General features: G+C 43.7%; 1 long non-coding RNA gene across 1 annotated transcript in view; it reads right to left on the bottom strand.

The window, feature by feature from the left end:
- The window catches only part of LOC134935170 (uncharacterized), an 88,047-nt gene that overhangs the window by 56,115 nt on the left and 16,867 nt on the right, over positions 1-15,065 (bottom strand). Inside the window, exon 2 of the long non-coding RNA XR_010179955.1 lies at positions 1,505-1,674. This is a non-coding gene — a long non-coding RNA (uncharacterized LOC134935170). The remainder of the gene's footprint in view (positions 1-1,504; positions 1,675-15,065) is intronic.

Here is a 15,065-nt window from a genome sequence, read left to right as displayed (position 1 = left end):
GAGTGGCGGCTCTGCCGTGTGCTGCGGCCTAGGCCGCTTAATTTTGTATTCTGGTTTTGGAGCATTTGCGGAGGTTTCCGCTCCCACAGTCCTCTCTGGAACTCGGCGGTGCCGTGTAGGAGAGTGGACAAGTGGGTATTTTGGTTGTCCTTTTCCCTGGCGGTATTCCGCGCATACTTGGTTTTAGGTTAGTCATTAGCCCCTGGCCTTGTTGTTCAGTTAGAGGGCCCCTTGTTATCACCCTGTCTCGGTTCTCTCTTTGTCTCCCATTAAGACCTGAGGGGGCATCGGAGTTGGGCAGACGTAATCCGCCCTTGAAACGCGGCTGCCATGGGCTCAAGCAACCATAGTCTCGCAAGAGAGTTCTGACAGCACGGGCGAGACAACGGAGATAGGGTGCCAGGGGCTATTCCTGTTCCTATCCCTTTTCCCAGCATTACGTTCTGGTACTCAGGTCCTTTGCTATAAAATCTCCCCAGACCTGAGTACTGGAATCATAACAAAAGGTTGCACCAAGGTAGCTGTATGACTAAGCTAAGCAACAGCAGTCGGTGGCACAAACACCTGGCACATCTAGGAGACACACTGCAGTGGCAGACAGGATGGCAGTTTCATAAACTACAGTATGCCAAAAAAAATGCTCCAAAGAGCACATAACACAAAGAAACAGGGTGCAAGATGGAATTGTCCTTGGGCCCTCCCACCCATCCTTATGTTGTATATATTGAACAGGAAATGCACAGTTAAACCAATCATTTCAGCGACAGGGACCGTCACTTAATTAAGTTGTGGCTGAAATAATTGGTTTGTATGGGCCCCCACAAAACAAATGTGTAGAAGTACTTCTTTCATTAAGAATTACTCTAAGGATGTTGATGATGAGGTGTTAATTACATTATAATCTTGTACAATAAATTTCATGTCTTCGCCGCAGATGACGTAACAAACATGGAGGAGATGCCTAGATGGCTAATACTCCTACCTGTACTAAATTTGGCCTCACAAATGGAGCAGATGCCTTCATAAACATTGTCAGGATTGGAGTAAAAATAATCCCACACCCAAGAGGTGACTTTTTGGTCTTATGCTCAGGCATCACAATGGCTTTCTTTTTATCACGGTCAACAACTGCAGCCACCTTACACAAACATCATCATCAACATACTCACTGTCAGAGAGTACACACATATCCCCCTCATCCTGTCCCACTTCCACACACAAATCCTCAATTTGTATTATGTCCTCCTCATCAGATTCATCACCATCTTTACGTGTGCTGCTCCCCACATGTTCAGGTGGGTCAGAAATGGTGGAAGAATGTGAAAGAGGCTTCTCTATGAGAACAGTGTGAGAAATCTCACCTGACGTGGACACCCTTAAATGTCCCTCAAAAATGTCTGATGGTTCTGATTCTGAATGCATAATTTGTATTAATGCATCTGCAGCTAACTTTCCTTTTGATTTGATTATTTTTACCACTCTAAAATTAAATGATTTTACATACCCTAGCCTAAGACCTCTATGCCCCTGGGCATCTGCCTTAGCAGATGACGTTGATGGAATTGCATTGTCAATGTCATGACTAGTGGCAGCAGCTTCAGCACTAGTAGTAGCCTCCATTTCTATCAACACAAAGTGGGGTTGATCTTCACCGACAGTGTTGCACAAATTAGTCTGAAATACATATAATAAATAGTTACACTCTGCGGTTGACTTCCCTGGCAGCATTGCACAAATAAGTTAGAAATGTATACAATAAATAATTACACACTGTGGTTGACTTAACCGTCAGAGTCATACAAATGAGTCAGAAATGTATATAATAATAATTTCACACTGCGGTTGACTTCACCGGCAGCGTTGCACAATATGTGTATGAGTAGGAAATAATATAATGTGGTCTGACCTGCAGTGCCTTAGTGAAAATAAAATAAAAATTGTATAGTACACTGGGGTACAACACAAACAAAAAAATATATATATTTTTTATAATTATAATTTTTGGCTTTTTGGTTTTAGCTTTTATTATTTTAATTTTACACTAGGGCAGAGCCCCTGGAAGGATGGACAGATCACCCCTTTCGGATACAGCAGACAGAGAACCCCCTTTTTAGATACAGCTAACAGAGAGAGAGCACCTCTTTCAAATACAGCAGACAGAGCACCCCTTTTTCAGATACAGCTGAAAGAAAGGGAGCAACCCTTCCAGACACAGCTGACAGAGAGAGAGCACCCCTTTCAAATACAGCAGACAGAGCATCCCTTTTTCAGATACAGCTGACAGAGAGAGAGCACCCCTTTTAGATACATCTGACAGAGAGAGCACACTTTTTCAGATACAGCTGACAGAGAGAGCACCTCTTTCAGATATATCAGAGAGCACCCCTTTTTCAGATACAGCTGACAGAAAGAGCACACCTTTTTCAGATACAGCTGACAGAGAGAGATCACCCCTTTTACAGATACAGCTGACAAAGAGAGCACCTCTTTTTCAGATACAGCTAACACAGAGAGCACCTCTTTTTCAGATACAGCTGACAGAGAGAGCACCCCTTTCAAATACAGCAGACAGAGAGCACCTCTTTTTCAGATACAGCTGACAGAGAGAGAGAGCACCAGTTTTACAGATACAGCTGACAGGGAGAGCACCCCTTTTTCAGATACGGCTGACAGAGAGAGAGCACCCCTTTTTCAGATACAGCTGACAGAGAGTGCACCCATTTCAGATACATCTGACAGAGAGAGCACCCTTTTTTCAGATACAGCTGACATAGAGAGCACCTCATTCAAATACATCAGAGAGCACCCCTTTTTCAGATACAGCTGACAGAGAGAGCACCCCTTTTTCAGATACAGCTGACAGAGAGAGTACCCCTTTTAAATACAGCAGAGAGAGCACCCCTTTTTCAGATACAGCTGACAGAGAGAAAGGTCCTCTTTCAAATACAGCAGACAGAGCACCCCTTTTTCAGATACAGCTGAAAGACAGAGAGCACCCCTTTCAGATACAGCTGACAGAGAGAGCACCCATTTCAAATACAGCAGAGAGCACCCCTTTTTCAGATACAGCTGACAGAGAGAGTGCCCCTTTCAAATACAGCAGACAGAGAGCACCTCTTTTTCAGATACAGCTGACAGAGAGTACCCCTTTTACAGATACAGCTGACAAAGAGAGCACCCCTTTTTCAGATACAGCTGACAGAGAGAGAGAGAGCACCCCTTTTAAATACAGCTGACAGAGAGCACCTCTTTTTCAGATACAGCTGACAGAGAGAAAGCACCTATTTTTCAGATATAGTTGACAGAGAGAAAGCACCCCTTTCAGACACAGCTGACAGAAAGAGAGCACCCCTTTTAAATACATCAGAGAGCACCCCTTTTTCATATATAGCTGACGTAGAGTGCACCCTTTCAAATACAGTAGACAGAGAGCACCCCTTTTTCAGATACAGTAGACAGAGAGGGAGCATCCCTTTACAGACACAGCAGACAGAGAGAGAGAGAGAACCCCTTTTACAGATACAGCTGACAAAGAGAGCACCTCTTTTTCAGATACAGCTGACAGAGAGAGCACGCCTTTTTTCAGAAACAGCTGACAAAGAGAGAGCACCCCTTTTAAATACAGCTGACTGAGAGCACCCCTTTCAAATACAGCAGAGAGCACCCCTTTTTCATATATAGCTGACAGAGAGAGCGTCCCTTTCAAATACAGTAGTAGACAGAGAGCACCCCTTTTTCAGATACAGTAGACAGAGAGAGCACCCCTGTTAAATACAGCAGAGAGCACCCCTTTTTCAGATGCAGCTGACAGAGAGAGAGCACCCCTTTTAAATACAGCAGACAGAGAGCACCCCTTTTTCATATACAGCACACAGGGCACCCCCACCCGCCACACGCCACTCCTCGCAGTACTGAGATGGACATGCCCGTCCAGTACACTCACCAATGCCGGAGTGCACGGGGACTTATATAGAATCCAAAACCCACAAGAATCCTACAGCGGGATGATGACGTTTTGCCTCAATAACGTAGTCAAGGTGGATGGGAAAACCCGAGCCGGGCTCAGATCGCAAAGGTCGGGGGCGTTTGGTTCCCGGAACACCGAACCCGGTCATCTCTAATGTTCATTATTCTTATTGGAACTCTGCTGAACTCAATACATTGCTCCACACCTAGAAGTTAATTCAATCACAAACTATGCAGCAAATCACAGTCCTCAGGGGTCAGGACTGAAAAAAAAAATATATATATAGTACTTTGTATTTGTGGGGAAGTTGCCAGAAATAAGGCTGATACGCCTGGAAAAGAAAGTGGTGATGGATGGTTTTGCAAGATACAAAACATCAACGCCCTAGTAAAGTACAGTAATATATGCTGCCTGTCAAACACACAGAATCTTGACATAACTACATCATGAAAAGTATTGTCAAACGGAATTGTCCTTGCAACCCCCACCCCCACCCCACCCTGTCCCTTATGTTATATATTGAAAAAGGACATGCACAATTTAACAAACCAAGCAAACAATGACAGAGACAAAAGAAAACACCTTGGTGTTTTTGTTAAAACAAGCTACCAATGGACTTAGGGTATCTCACAGTGTTGTTTGGAAGGTGTCATCATCCTCATCATTACCCTCTTCACTGTTGTTAATATCATCACAGAATGGGGGTAATTCCAAGTTGATCGCAGCAAGATTTTTGTTAGCAATTGGGCAAAACCATGTGCACTGCAGGGGAGGCAGATATAACATGTGCAGAGAGAGTTAGATTTGGGTGTGGTGTGTTCAATCTGCAATCTAATTTGCAGTGTAAAAATAAAGCAGCCAGTATTTACCCTGCACAGAAATAAAATAACCCACCCAAATCTAACTCTTTCTGCACATGTTATATCTGCCTCCCCTGCAGTGCACATGGTTTTGCCCAATTGCTATCAAAAATCCTGCTGTGATCAACTTGGAATTACCCCCAATATTAGCTCATCCCCACTGGAATCCACTGTTACAGAAGGAGTCTCTGTTTGCTGTAATTGGTGGCAGAGTTGTTTCATATAGAATTTTACATTTATTTATTATTTTTGGGAAGTAGCCTCCTACGCCGATCACGCACCGAGTTTGTACAAGGGGCTCCAAATTGCCTGTTTCTCCTCCCAGTATTCGAAGAGACTGTGTCATATGCTAATTTGTACATTATCATAAAAGTAATCCTTTACCATCCTATTAAGGTCTACTGTACCAAATTGAGTCACAGTAGAAGTGTAAACATATGTGATCAATTATTTTAAGCCTAACCACATGTCATAATGTTGTTCTACTCTGGTGCTCTGAGTTGACTCATCATCATCATCATCACCAGGAGGTCTATTGGAAAATGGCAGTTTATTCCTGAGAGCAGCATTTGCAGGAGAAGCTGAAGCCGGTGACGTGGTTGTGTGATGTGCCACTTGAGCTGACAACTTGCTGGCAAGGAGCTCATTACATTTCTTAAGATCTGTGTCAGTTGGAAAGAAAAACATTAAATACAGTAGGACTTAAACCTTGGATCAAGCATGGTTGTCAAAATGTACTGGTCCAATTGCAAGATGTTGCAAACTTTTCAGTGCTGGTGAAACCAAAAAGATCTAAACTCCTTTAGGGTAAAATGTATATATTATGCAGTAATAATACTATACACCAGTGGTTCTCAAACTGTGTGCCGTGGCACCCTGGGGTGTCACGAGGCACTTGCAGGGGTGCCTTGGGTTGGTGGTCCAGGACCAATTCAAATTATTTATTGTCAATGTAATAGGCAAAAGCAGGGCTAGTAGCTGCCAATCATAAACTGTGTACAAACAGAAGCAAATCCTGTCCCTCACCACAGTGTTAACCCTAAGGATGACAAATAAACACAATATACTTGTTAATATTTATTTCTAAATTTCTCAATAAGGAACTTTTGGCCTAGGGGCGGTGCGAAAAAAAATTCTGAAACTCTAGGGCGCCGTAATTCAAAAAAGTTTGACAACCACTGCAACAGACCATTATAACGGAAGAGCTGCTGCTTATGATGGCATTGATGAAAACGTTGTTGCCTCCTACCAGCTACATAATGCAAGCAATGTCCTATTCTGCAGTCCACTAGCTATTTGTGATACACAGAACAATGGCAATTTCTGTAGCGTTCCAAGCTGATACATAACCATCCCCCATAGTTTATAAATAATAAGTCTAGAAGATTATATTCCACTCTGAGGACACTGCCTCTGGCACTGCACAGCTCTGCGTGACAATCTCCGATCTGTTGCTGGAAGTGATGCTCAATGTTTCAGTTTTCAGGCACAAAAAATATATTTATGAAGAGGCCTGGAAAACATTATTGTTTTAATAAACTAGGTCTGGTTGACAGAAAAGGCATAGCAGCATATGTAGGTGGAATCATCTGGTTAAAGGAAATGGATCTCAGAGTCTGTGATACGTAACAATCACAATATTACATATTTCTACTTATCATAATAAACAATTTGTTAACCATTGAATTCTCTAAACAAACATGCTAAAAAACAAAGCTTCATGTGCTACTTTACAAAGTGCTGAACTAAATTACAGTGTGAAATCCAAGTTATTTCAAGTTGGAAAGGCATCTTGTAATACTTACTGTATGTAAAACATTTACATATGTGAATATGTAAAAGTGACAACATAGCCACTGGCATATCTATAATGCGTGTAGAGTGTGCTGTGCGGGATGTAGTCAAGATGCCAGCTCTCTGGATTCCCAGCAGTCGGAATGCCGACACTGGAAGACTGATGCCAGACTCCTGACAGCCAACATCGTAAACGTAAGTATAGCGGGCTGGTTAGGGCTGGGGGGGGGGTCATTAGGTTTAGGCTGCGGGGAAGGGGTTGTGGTTAGACACCACTGGGAGGAGGCTAGGTTCAGGTCGCGATTGCAACTGTCGGCATCAGTATTCTGACTGCCGGGATCCCGTGCGCTGGCAAATCATACTGAAGGGTGGTCTTCAGTATGCCGAATGACGGGATCCCGGCGCACAGTATACCGGCGCCGGGATCCCGACAGCCGGCATACCGACACATATTCTCAAGGGGCTCATTTGCGCTCGCCACACTGTCGGTAAGCCGGCGGTTGGGCTCCCGGCACCGGTATGCTGCTCGCCGGGAGCCCGACCGCCGGCATATCGTAGTGAACCCATACGAAACCCTTGCAAACAAACCACTGGGTCCAGGGGAATCTATACCGCACACCCATGTTTAAGTACCTTGCCGAAGTCCCACATTGCCGCTGCAGCAGCAGTACAAATCACTGGGAAAATGGTGCAGTGGATATTTTCCCAGAGATTTGCACAAGCGCCGTAGACAAGTCTCACGGAACAACGTGTGGGTACCATGTTCCTAGAGACCCGTGCATGTGTAGTAGACTCTGGCAGAATTCCAGCATCTACTGTACTGCAGAGAGGAGGGGAACCACTGGAAGTCTGGACACGGGCCCCCTCCTCTCATAAACCACCCCTGAACATAGAGGATACTTCCCTACTCCATTTATGGCAGGACAGTCCCAATTTGAAGGTTCTGATCTGCCATCCCTATCAGGACTGTAGTGTCTTATGGGCCGACAGTTGGGCAGTTTTGTCACCTCCACCTTAACATTGACATGACCCCATAGTAACGTGGTCACGCCCCTATATTGATCATATCAACTGAAACTTTGGGTTGCATATTATAGATGGACAGTAAGAGCAGTAAGGCTCATAGTAATGCATTGGCAATATAATTAGTGGTGCTGACAGCCACAGGTACACTAGTCTTTCATCAGAACAGATCTTTGCCCCATGGCTCGAGTATCCACAATAGATAAAAGCACGGGTATGCTATTACAGCTTCTGTGTTTTTGGTCCATTAACCCTACTTTGGGGAGACTATGGATCAATAAACTGACAACACACGCAATGGGTGCCATTTTGTAATAGTTATTTTTACATATTTTTTTTTCTATTATCTTTTTGGGGGAAATAGTTCAGTCACCATGAATCTTTTTACTTTCTGCTTGCTGTAATTGCTTTTAGTTCATAATTAGAAATTAGTTAACATGAAGATTGTACTATTACAATTTGTCTCACTAATTACTGACTAACACATATTGATATTCTTCCTGTTCTTTCCCCTGACTTAATAACATCAATAGTTTTTTTATATATCTTAATTATTATTATTATTATTATTATTATTATTATTATTATTATTATTATTTATTTATATGGTGCCTGCATATTAAACAATGTTTTAGAGAAAATATTTAATAATTCAATCCCTGCAGAACAGTTTTGACAATTTTTCTAATTTCTATTCATAATGAAGAACTTACAGGGAATACTAGGATACTGTAGTTGCAGTTAGTGGTTTATTTGAGGCTCAGGTACTTTCTGTTCAGACTTCAGCCAGCAGATGTCATTGTCCAAGCAATAAAAGCCTCTGTGATTTCAGACTAATTGCCCTACTTTAGGTTTACCAAACAGGTAATTTTTGGTTTAAAATTCCTGCCTTTTAAAAGCAAAAACAAATTCATTAGCTTCCACATATATAGCATGCAAAACTTAAAAATATACTACATTGATGAACAAAAATGTGTTCAGTATTTCTGCTTTTGATTCGTCATCATTTAACAATACTCCAAATTCATCTTTTAATGGACCTATGTTCTCCCTTTTTAACCTTTTACTGTTTATGTATTTAAAAAAAAATTAGGATTGGTTTTGCTCTCTATAGCAATTAGCTTTTCGTTTTCAATTTTAGCTGCTTTTATTGCATTTTTGCTTCTTTTATTGCATTCCATGTAGTACTGGAATGAATCCTCCTTTCCATTAGATTTAAATGCTTGGAAAGCATGCCTCTTTTTATCAATTTCGGCCTTGACCTTCTTGTTAAGCCACATCGGTTTGAGTTTGGTACTCCTGCACTTACTACCCATGGGGATAAATTTGTGAATATTGCTATCCAGCAACCCTTTTAAAGCATCCCACATTTCCGAAGTGTTCTTACCATGAAACAAACCTTCCCAATCAATGTCGTTTAATGCACATCTCAGCATACTGAAGTTAGCCTTCCTAAAGTTAAATGTTTTTGTTGAACCCTTATAGCTATGTTTCCTGAAACTGATATCGAAAGTGATCATATAGTGATCACTGTTACCCAAGGTCTCCCCAACTTTAGTATCCAATATGATGTCCACATTATTAGTAATTACTAGATCTAGAACAGTTGTACCTCTAGTTGGGTCCTCGACTAATTGAGACAAGTAGTGATCTTTTAACATATTTAAGAACCTGTTGCCCCTAGCTTTAACACATGAATCGTTACTCCAATTAATATCAGGATAGTTAAAATCCCCAATCACTAGGATGTCTTCCAATCCTGCAGCCTTTTCGATTTGCTGCAAGAGTTGTTCTTCCTCATATATGCTAATATCTGGCTGTTTGTAGCACGTGCCAATAACTAATTTTTTTGCATCTCTACCTCCACTTGAGATTTCAACCCATAGTGACTCCACATTATCGCCTGTCCCCTCATAAATAACCTCCTTTAAGTCTGGTTTAAGAGACGGTTTAACCTAAAGACATACACCTCCTCCTCTTTTGTTTACCCTGTCCCCCCTGAAAATAGAATACCCCTCCAAGTTTGCAACCCAGTCATGAGAGTCGTCCCACCATGTTTCTGTAATACCTATAATATCATACTCAGCCTTTGATGCTAACAATTCCAATTCCCTCATTTTACCTGGTAGACTTCTTGCATTTGCAAGCATACATTTTAGTTTAGTGGTTCCCTTATTCGCTTGTTTTTTTAAAGGTATCCTATCATGGTTTACTAGAGCCTCCCTGGAGCCCTGACATAAGTATTTTCCCTTATGCTATGTACATCTTTTTCTATATGCTGTAAAGATGACACATAGATGTTGTTGGTTAATGCTTTTGCAATGCATTTGTTAATACCCTTTTTAGAACCCATGCTAATACCCTTGCCCTTGCCGGCTGCTCTTACCCCCACCTTCTCCACCCCCATTTAGCTCACTACCACCATCTTTACTATTCTCACTGCATGACCTGTATTTTCTAACTAAACCCTCCCACAGGCTCCTAGTTTAAAAGCTCCTCCAACCTACTAAGCATCCTTCGCCCCAGCACTGCAGCCCCTTCCTCATTCAGGTGCAATCCATCGCGACAAAAACGATGGTGCCTGACTGAGAAGTCCACCCAGGTTTCCAAGAACACAAACCTACACCAGGTTCCTACACCAGTCTCTAAGCCACACATTTACCTCCCTAATCTCCCTCTGCCTCCCTGGGCTAGCGCGTGGCACCAGTAATATTTCGGAAAATATTACCTTAGATGTCCTTTCTTTTAGTTTCTGGCCTAGGTCCCTATAATCTTTCTTAAGGACATCCCACCTGCCGCTAACTTTGTCGTTGGTGCCAACGTGCACCAAGACCGCCGGGTCTTTCCCAGCCCTTCCCAACAATCTATCTGCCTGGTCCGCGATCACAATCCCGGTAGCAGATTGCTCTATCTGCCTTCCTGATTATACAGTCCCCTACCACCACCATCTGCCTGGGTACCTCTCTATCTTTCATCCCATCTGAGCCAGAGGAACCACTCCCCCGGTTGCTAGAGGGAGCAGTCTCCTCCGACTCTGTCATTTCCTTGCTATCTGGCAAATTTGTTCGGGTTTGATAGATCAGAGATGTCGTGCCTCCCCCTCTTTTTCTTCCTTCTAACAGTGACCCAGCTGGCTACCTTATTTTCCTCATCTACCGGTGACCCATCCCGCAACTCCTCCACCGTTCTATCTAAACCTTGCTCGAGATTATGAATATATCTCAGTCGCGAAACGGTTTGCTCTAGATCAGTTACCTGGGCTTCCAGGTCAACCGTTCACACACATCTCGCGCATATCTATTCGCACTGGGACGGCTGCTCCAGGTGCGCATACATCTTGTCCTTCTGTCTTTCTATACAAATCCACAGTTTACAAGCGAAGATCGTAAAATTTCACATATAAGCGTATATAAACATGGCGGAGGCAACTAAAACTATTTGAAATCCCTAGCACCCCTAGGGGGGCAGACAGCAGCACAGAGTATATCAGGAGACAGCATAACTCCGGAATTGCTGGAGCAATGTACTAAAAAAATTGGTACACATATCCCTTACAAGCTGGCAACAAACACTGTGGGAGGAAGACACCCCTAGCCCCCTTAGGGGTGAGGCAGCAGCACTGAGTATTCCAGCAGACAGCATAACTCTGGAATGCATGCAGCAATTTACAACAAACTTGGTACACATATGACTTACACTCTGGAAACAAACACTATGGGGGTCAGAGACCCCGAGTACCCCTAGGGGTGGGACAGCAGCACAGAGTAGGTCAGCAGCCAGAAAAACTGTGGAAGGCCTTGATCAATTGACACTAAACTTGGTACACATCTGATTTACAATCTGGGAACAAACTCTGTGGGGGTTAGACACCACTAGCACCCCTAGTGGTGGGACAGCGGCACATAGTATTTCAGGAGACAGCATAACTCCCTAATGGCTAGACCAATTTACAACAAACTGGGTACACATATCACTTACACTCGGGAAACAAACAATGTGGTCAGACACCGCTAGCACCCCTAGGGGTGGGACAGCAACACAGAGTATGTCAGCAGACAGCATAACTGTGGAAGGCCTGAAGCAAATTAACACCAAACTTGGTACACATATGACTTACAAGATGGGAACAAACACTGTGGGGATAAGACACGCCTAGCACCCCTAGGGTTGAGGTAGCAGCACAGAGGTTTTTCAGCAGACAGCATAACTCTGGAATGCCTGGAGTAATTTACACCAAACTTGCTACACACATTACTTACACTCTGGGAACAAACAATGTGGGGGCACTCAGTAGACATGGTGAAAAAATTATGTTTTAGTGTGACAAAAATGCAATTAGGGCATAGCTTGCCAACGTTTCAGCGCCACTCAGGGCGCTTTTTTCAAGGCTCTATGCTGTAGAACAAACAGCATAGAGCCTTGAAAAAAGTAGAGATGTACACCGGAAATTTTTCGGGTTTTGTGTTTTGGTTTTGGATTCGGTTCCGCGGCCGTGTTTTGGATCCGGACGCGTTTTGGCAAAACCTCCCTGAAAATTTTTTGTCGGATTCGGGTGTGTTTTGGATTCGGATGTTTTTTTTTCAAAAACCCCTCAAAAACAGCTTAAATCATAGAATTTGGGGGTAATTTTGATCCTATAGTATTATTAACCACAATAACCACAATTTCCACTCATTTCCAGTCTATTCTGAACACCTCACACCTCACAATACTATTTTTAGTCCTAAAATTTGCACCGAGGTCGCTGGATGACTAAGCAAAGCGACCCAAGAGGGCGGCACAAACACCTGGCTCATCTAGGAGTGGCACTGCAGTGTCAGACAGGATGGCACTTAAAAAAATTGGCCCCAAACAGCACATGATGCAAAGAAAAGAGAAAAAGAGGTGCACTGTGGTCGCTGGACGGCTAAGCTAAGCGACACAAACACCTCAATATCACAGGAATTATTTGTTCTAATCAATGGTATTATTGGTCCAGATCACTGGAAGAAAATGACAAAATCACTGGTATTATTCGTTCTAATCAATGGTATTATTGGTTCAAATCACTGGAAGAAAATGACAAAATCACTGGAATTATTCGTTCTAATCAATGGTATTATTGGTCCAAATCACTGGAAGAAAATGACAAAATCACTGGAATTATTTGGCAAGATCACTGTAATTAATAATTATAAATCACTGATATTAATTGGTAAAATCTCGCTATCGCCTGCCTAGTGAAGTGGAATCTAGATGGGATTTTGTACCGGGGACACAATAACTTCATCAATTGTCTAAATCCCACTGCAATAATGGCGGAAAATGGGCACACGTCTAACAGCGCACTGATTATACTGAGAACTGATTGTACTGATCACTGATGATACTACGGAGAACTGACAATGAGCAGCGAGAACAGCACTGGACTATTGTACTGTAGTATACTGGTCACCACAATGCAGCACTGACACTGAGCACAGATATTAAGCACTGATCAGGATACTAGAAGTGACACAGAGCTGCAAGATACAGCAATGGCCTACTGTACTGTACTATATGTATACAGCTGGTCACCAAAATGCTGTACTGTCCTACTATATACTGCTCACAATCAAGGCCGGTTCCGGGGCTTCTTGTGCCACGGGCGGCATTAGGGGGCGTGGCTTCATACAGGGGGCATGGTCAGTTACGCCCCCTGTACTGTAGTAGGATGTGCAATGCGCGATGACGTCATCGCGCACCGCACAGCAAAGGTCCCCTCCAAGATTGAAAACTAGATGCTAAGCGTCTAGTTCCCTTCGTGGAGAGGACCTTTGCTGTGAGGTGCGCGATGACGTCAACGCGCACTGCACATCATTACAGTTAAGGTCCTCTCCAGGAAGGGAAAGTAGACGCGTAGCGTCTAGTTTCCCTTCACAGCGGGCAGCCCACGAAGGGAAACTAGATGCGTAGCGTCTAGTTTCCCTTCACGGGACAGCGGCAGCAGGGGGCACCACAGCAGCAGCGGATCTTGCCATGGTGCGGCGCCCTCCGGAAGGCGGCACCCCGGGCAAAAGTCCTGCTTGCCCGTGGCAAGATCCGCTACTGCTCACAATAATGCAGCACAGAGATAGTATACTTGACACAGTGCTGCAAGATACAGCAATGGCCTACTGTACTGTACTATATGTATACTGCTGGTCACCACAATGCTGCACTGTCCTACTATATACTGCTCACAATAATGCAGCACAGAGATAGTATACTTGACACAGAGCTGCAAGATACAGCAATGGCCTACTGTACTGTACTATATGTATACTGCTGGTCACCAAAATGCTGCACTGTCCTACTATATACTGCTCACAATAATGCAGCACAGATATTGATAGTATACTTGACACAGAGCTGCAAGATACAGCAATGGCCTACTGTACTGTACTACTATAATTATATACTGGTGGTCCCCAGTCCCCACAATGCAGCACACTGAGCACAGATATTTGCAGCACACTGAGCACAGATATGGAGCGTTTTCAGGCAGAGAACGTAGATATTTTCAGCACACTGAGCACAGATATTTGCAGCACACTGAGCACAGATATTTGCAGCACACTGAGCACAGATTATGGAGCTTTTTAGGGAGAGAACGCAGCCACGTCCTCTCCGTTCAATCTCCAATGCACGAGTGAAAATGGCGGCGACGCGCGGCTCTTTATATAGAATACGAATCTCGCAAGAATCCGACAGCGGGATGATGACGTTCGGGCGCGTTCGGGTTAACCGAGCAAGGCGGGAAGATCCGAGGCTGCCTCGGAACTGTGTAAAATAGGTGAAGTTCGGGGGGGTTCGGATTTCGGAGAACCGAACCCGCTCATCTCTAGAAAAAAGCACCCTGCATGGACCCCACATGCTCCCATCTGGCATGGAGTGGTGTAATGACAACCCGCGCACTGGGGGGGAGTGACGTCATCAGCCAGGGACTCGGAGCGGTCCCGGAAGTCTCCTGGAGCGGATGCCACAGGGAGCATGGTTTTTCACTGGCGGGCTTCTCACCTTTATAGGCAAGCACCTTTTTCATAATTTTGTTCAGATCACGCCTTGACAAAAGAGCTCAGAAACATTGGAAACCTGTTTGTGATAGTGTAAATATATGCTTTAACCACTTGAAGACCCAGAAGCGCTACTGTTTTTCTGCTTGAATATCAATCTCATATCACGGAGGGCACCAGGGCAGGTATCCATATACCAACAAGTTCCAGATTCATACACAATGTGTGTGTGTGTGTGTGTGTGTGTGTGTGTGTGTGTGTGTGTGTGTGTGTGTGTATATATATATATATACTGTATATATGTGGTGGAGGGTGTGTGTGTGTGTGTGTGTGTGTGTGTGTGTGTGTGTGTGTGTGTGTGTGTGTTTGTGTGGTTGTGTGCGTGTGTACATTATATGTGTGTGTGTT

This window comes from Pseudophryne corroboree, chromosome 6 (assembly GCF_028390025.1).
Source record: "Pseudophryne corroboree isolate aPseCor3 chromosome 6, aPseCor3.hap2, whole genome shotgun sequence".
Classification (NCBI taxonomy): domain Eukaryota; kingdom Metazoa; phylum Chordata; class Amphibia; order Anura; family Myobatrachidae; genus Pseudophryne; species Pseudophryne corroboree.
The sequence above is the reverse complement of the archived record's forward strand: the minus strand, read 5'-3'. Positions and strand labels throughout refer to the sequence as shown.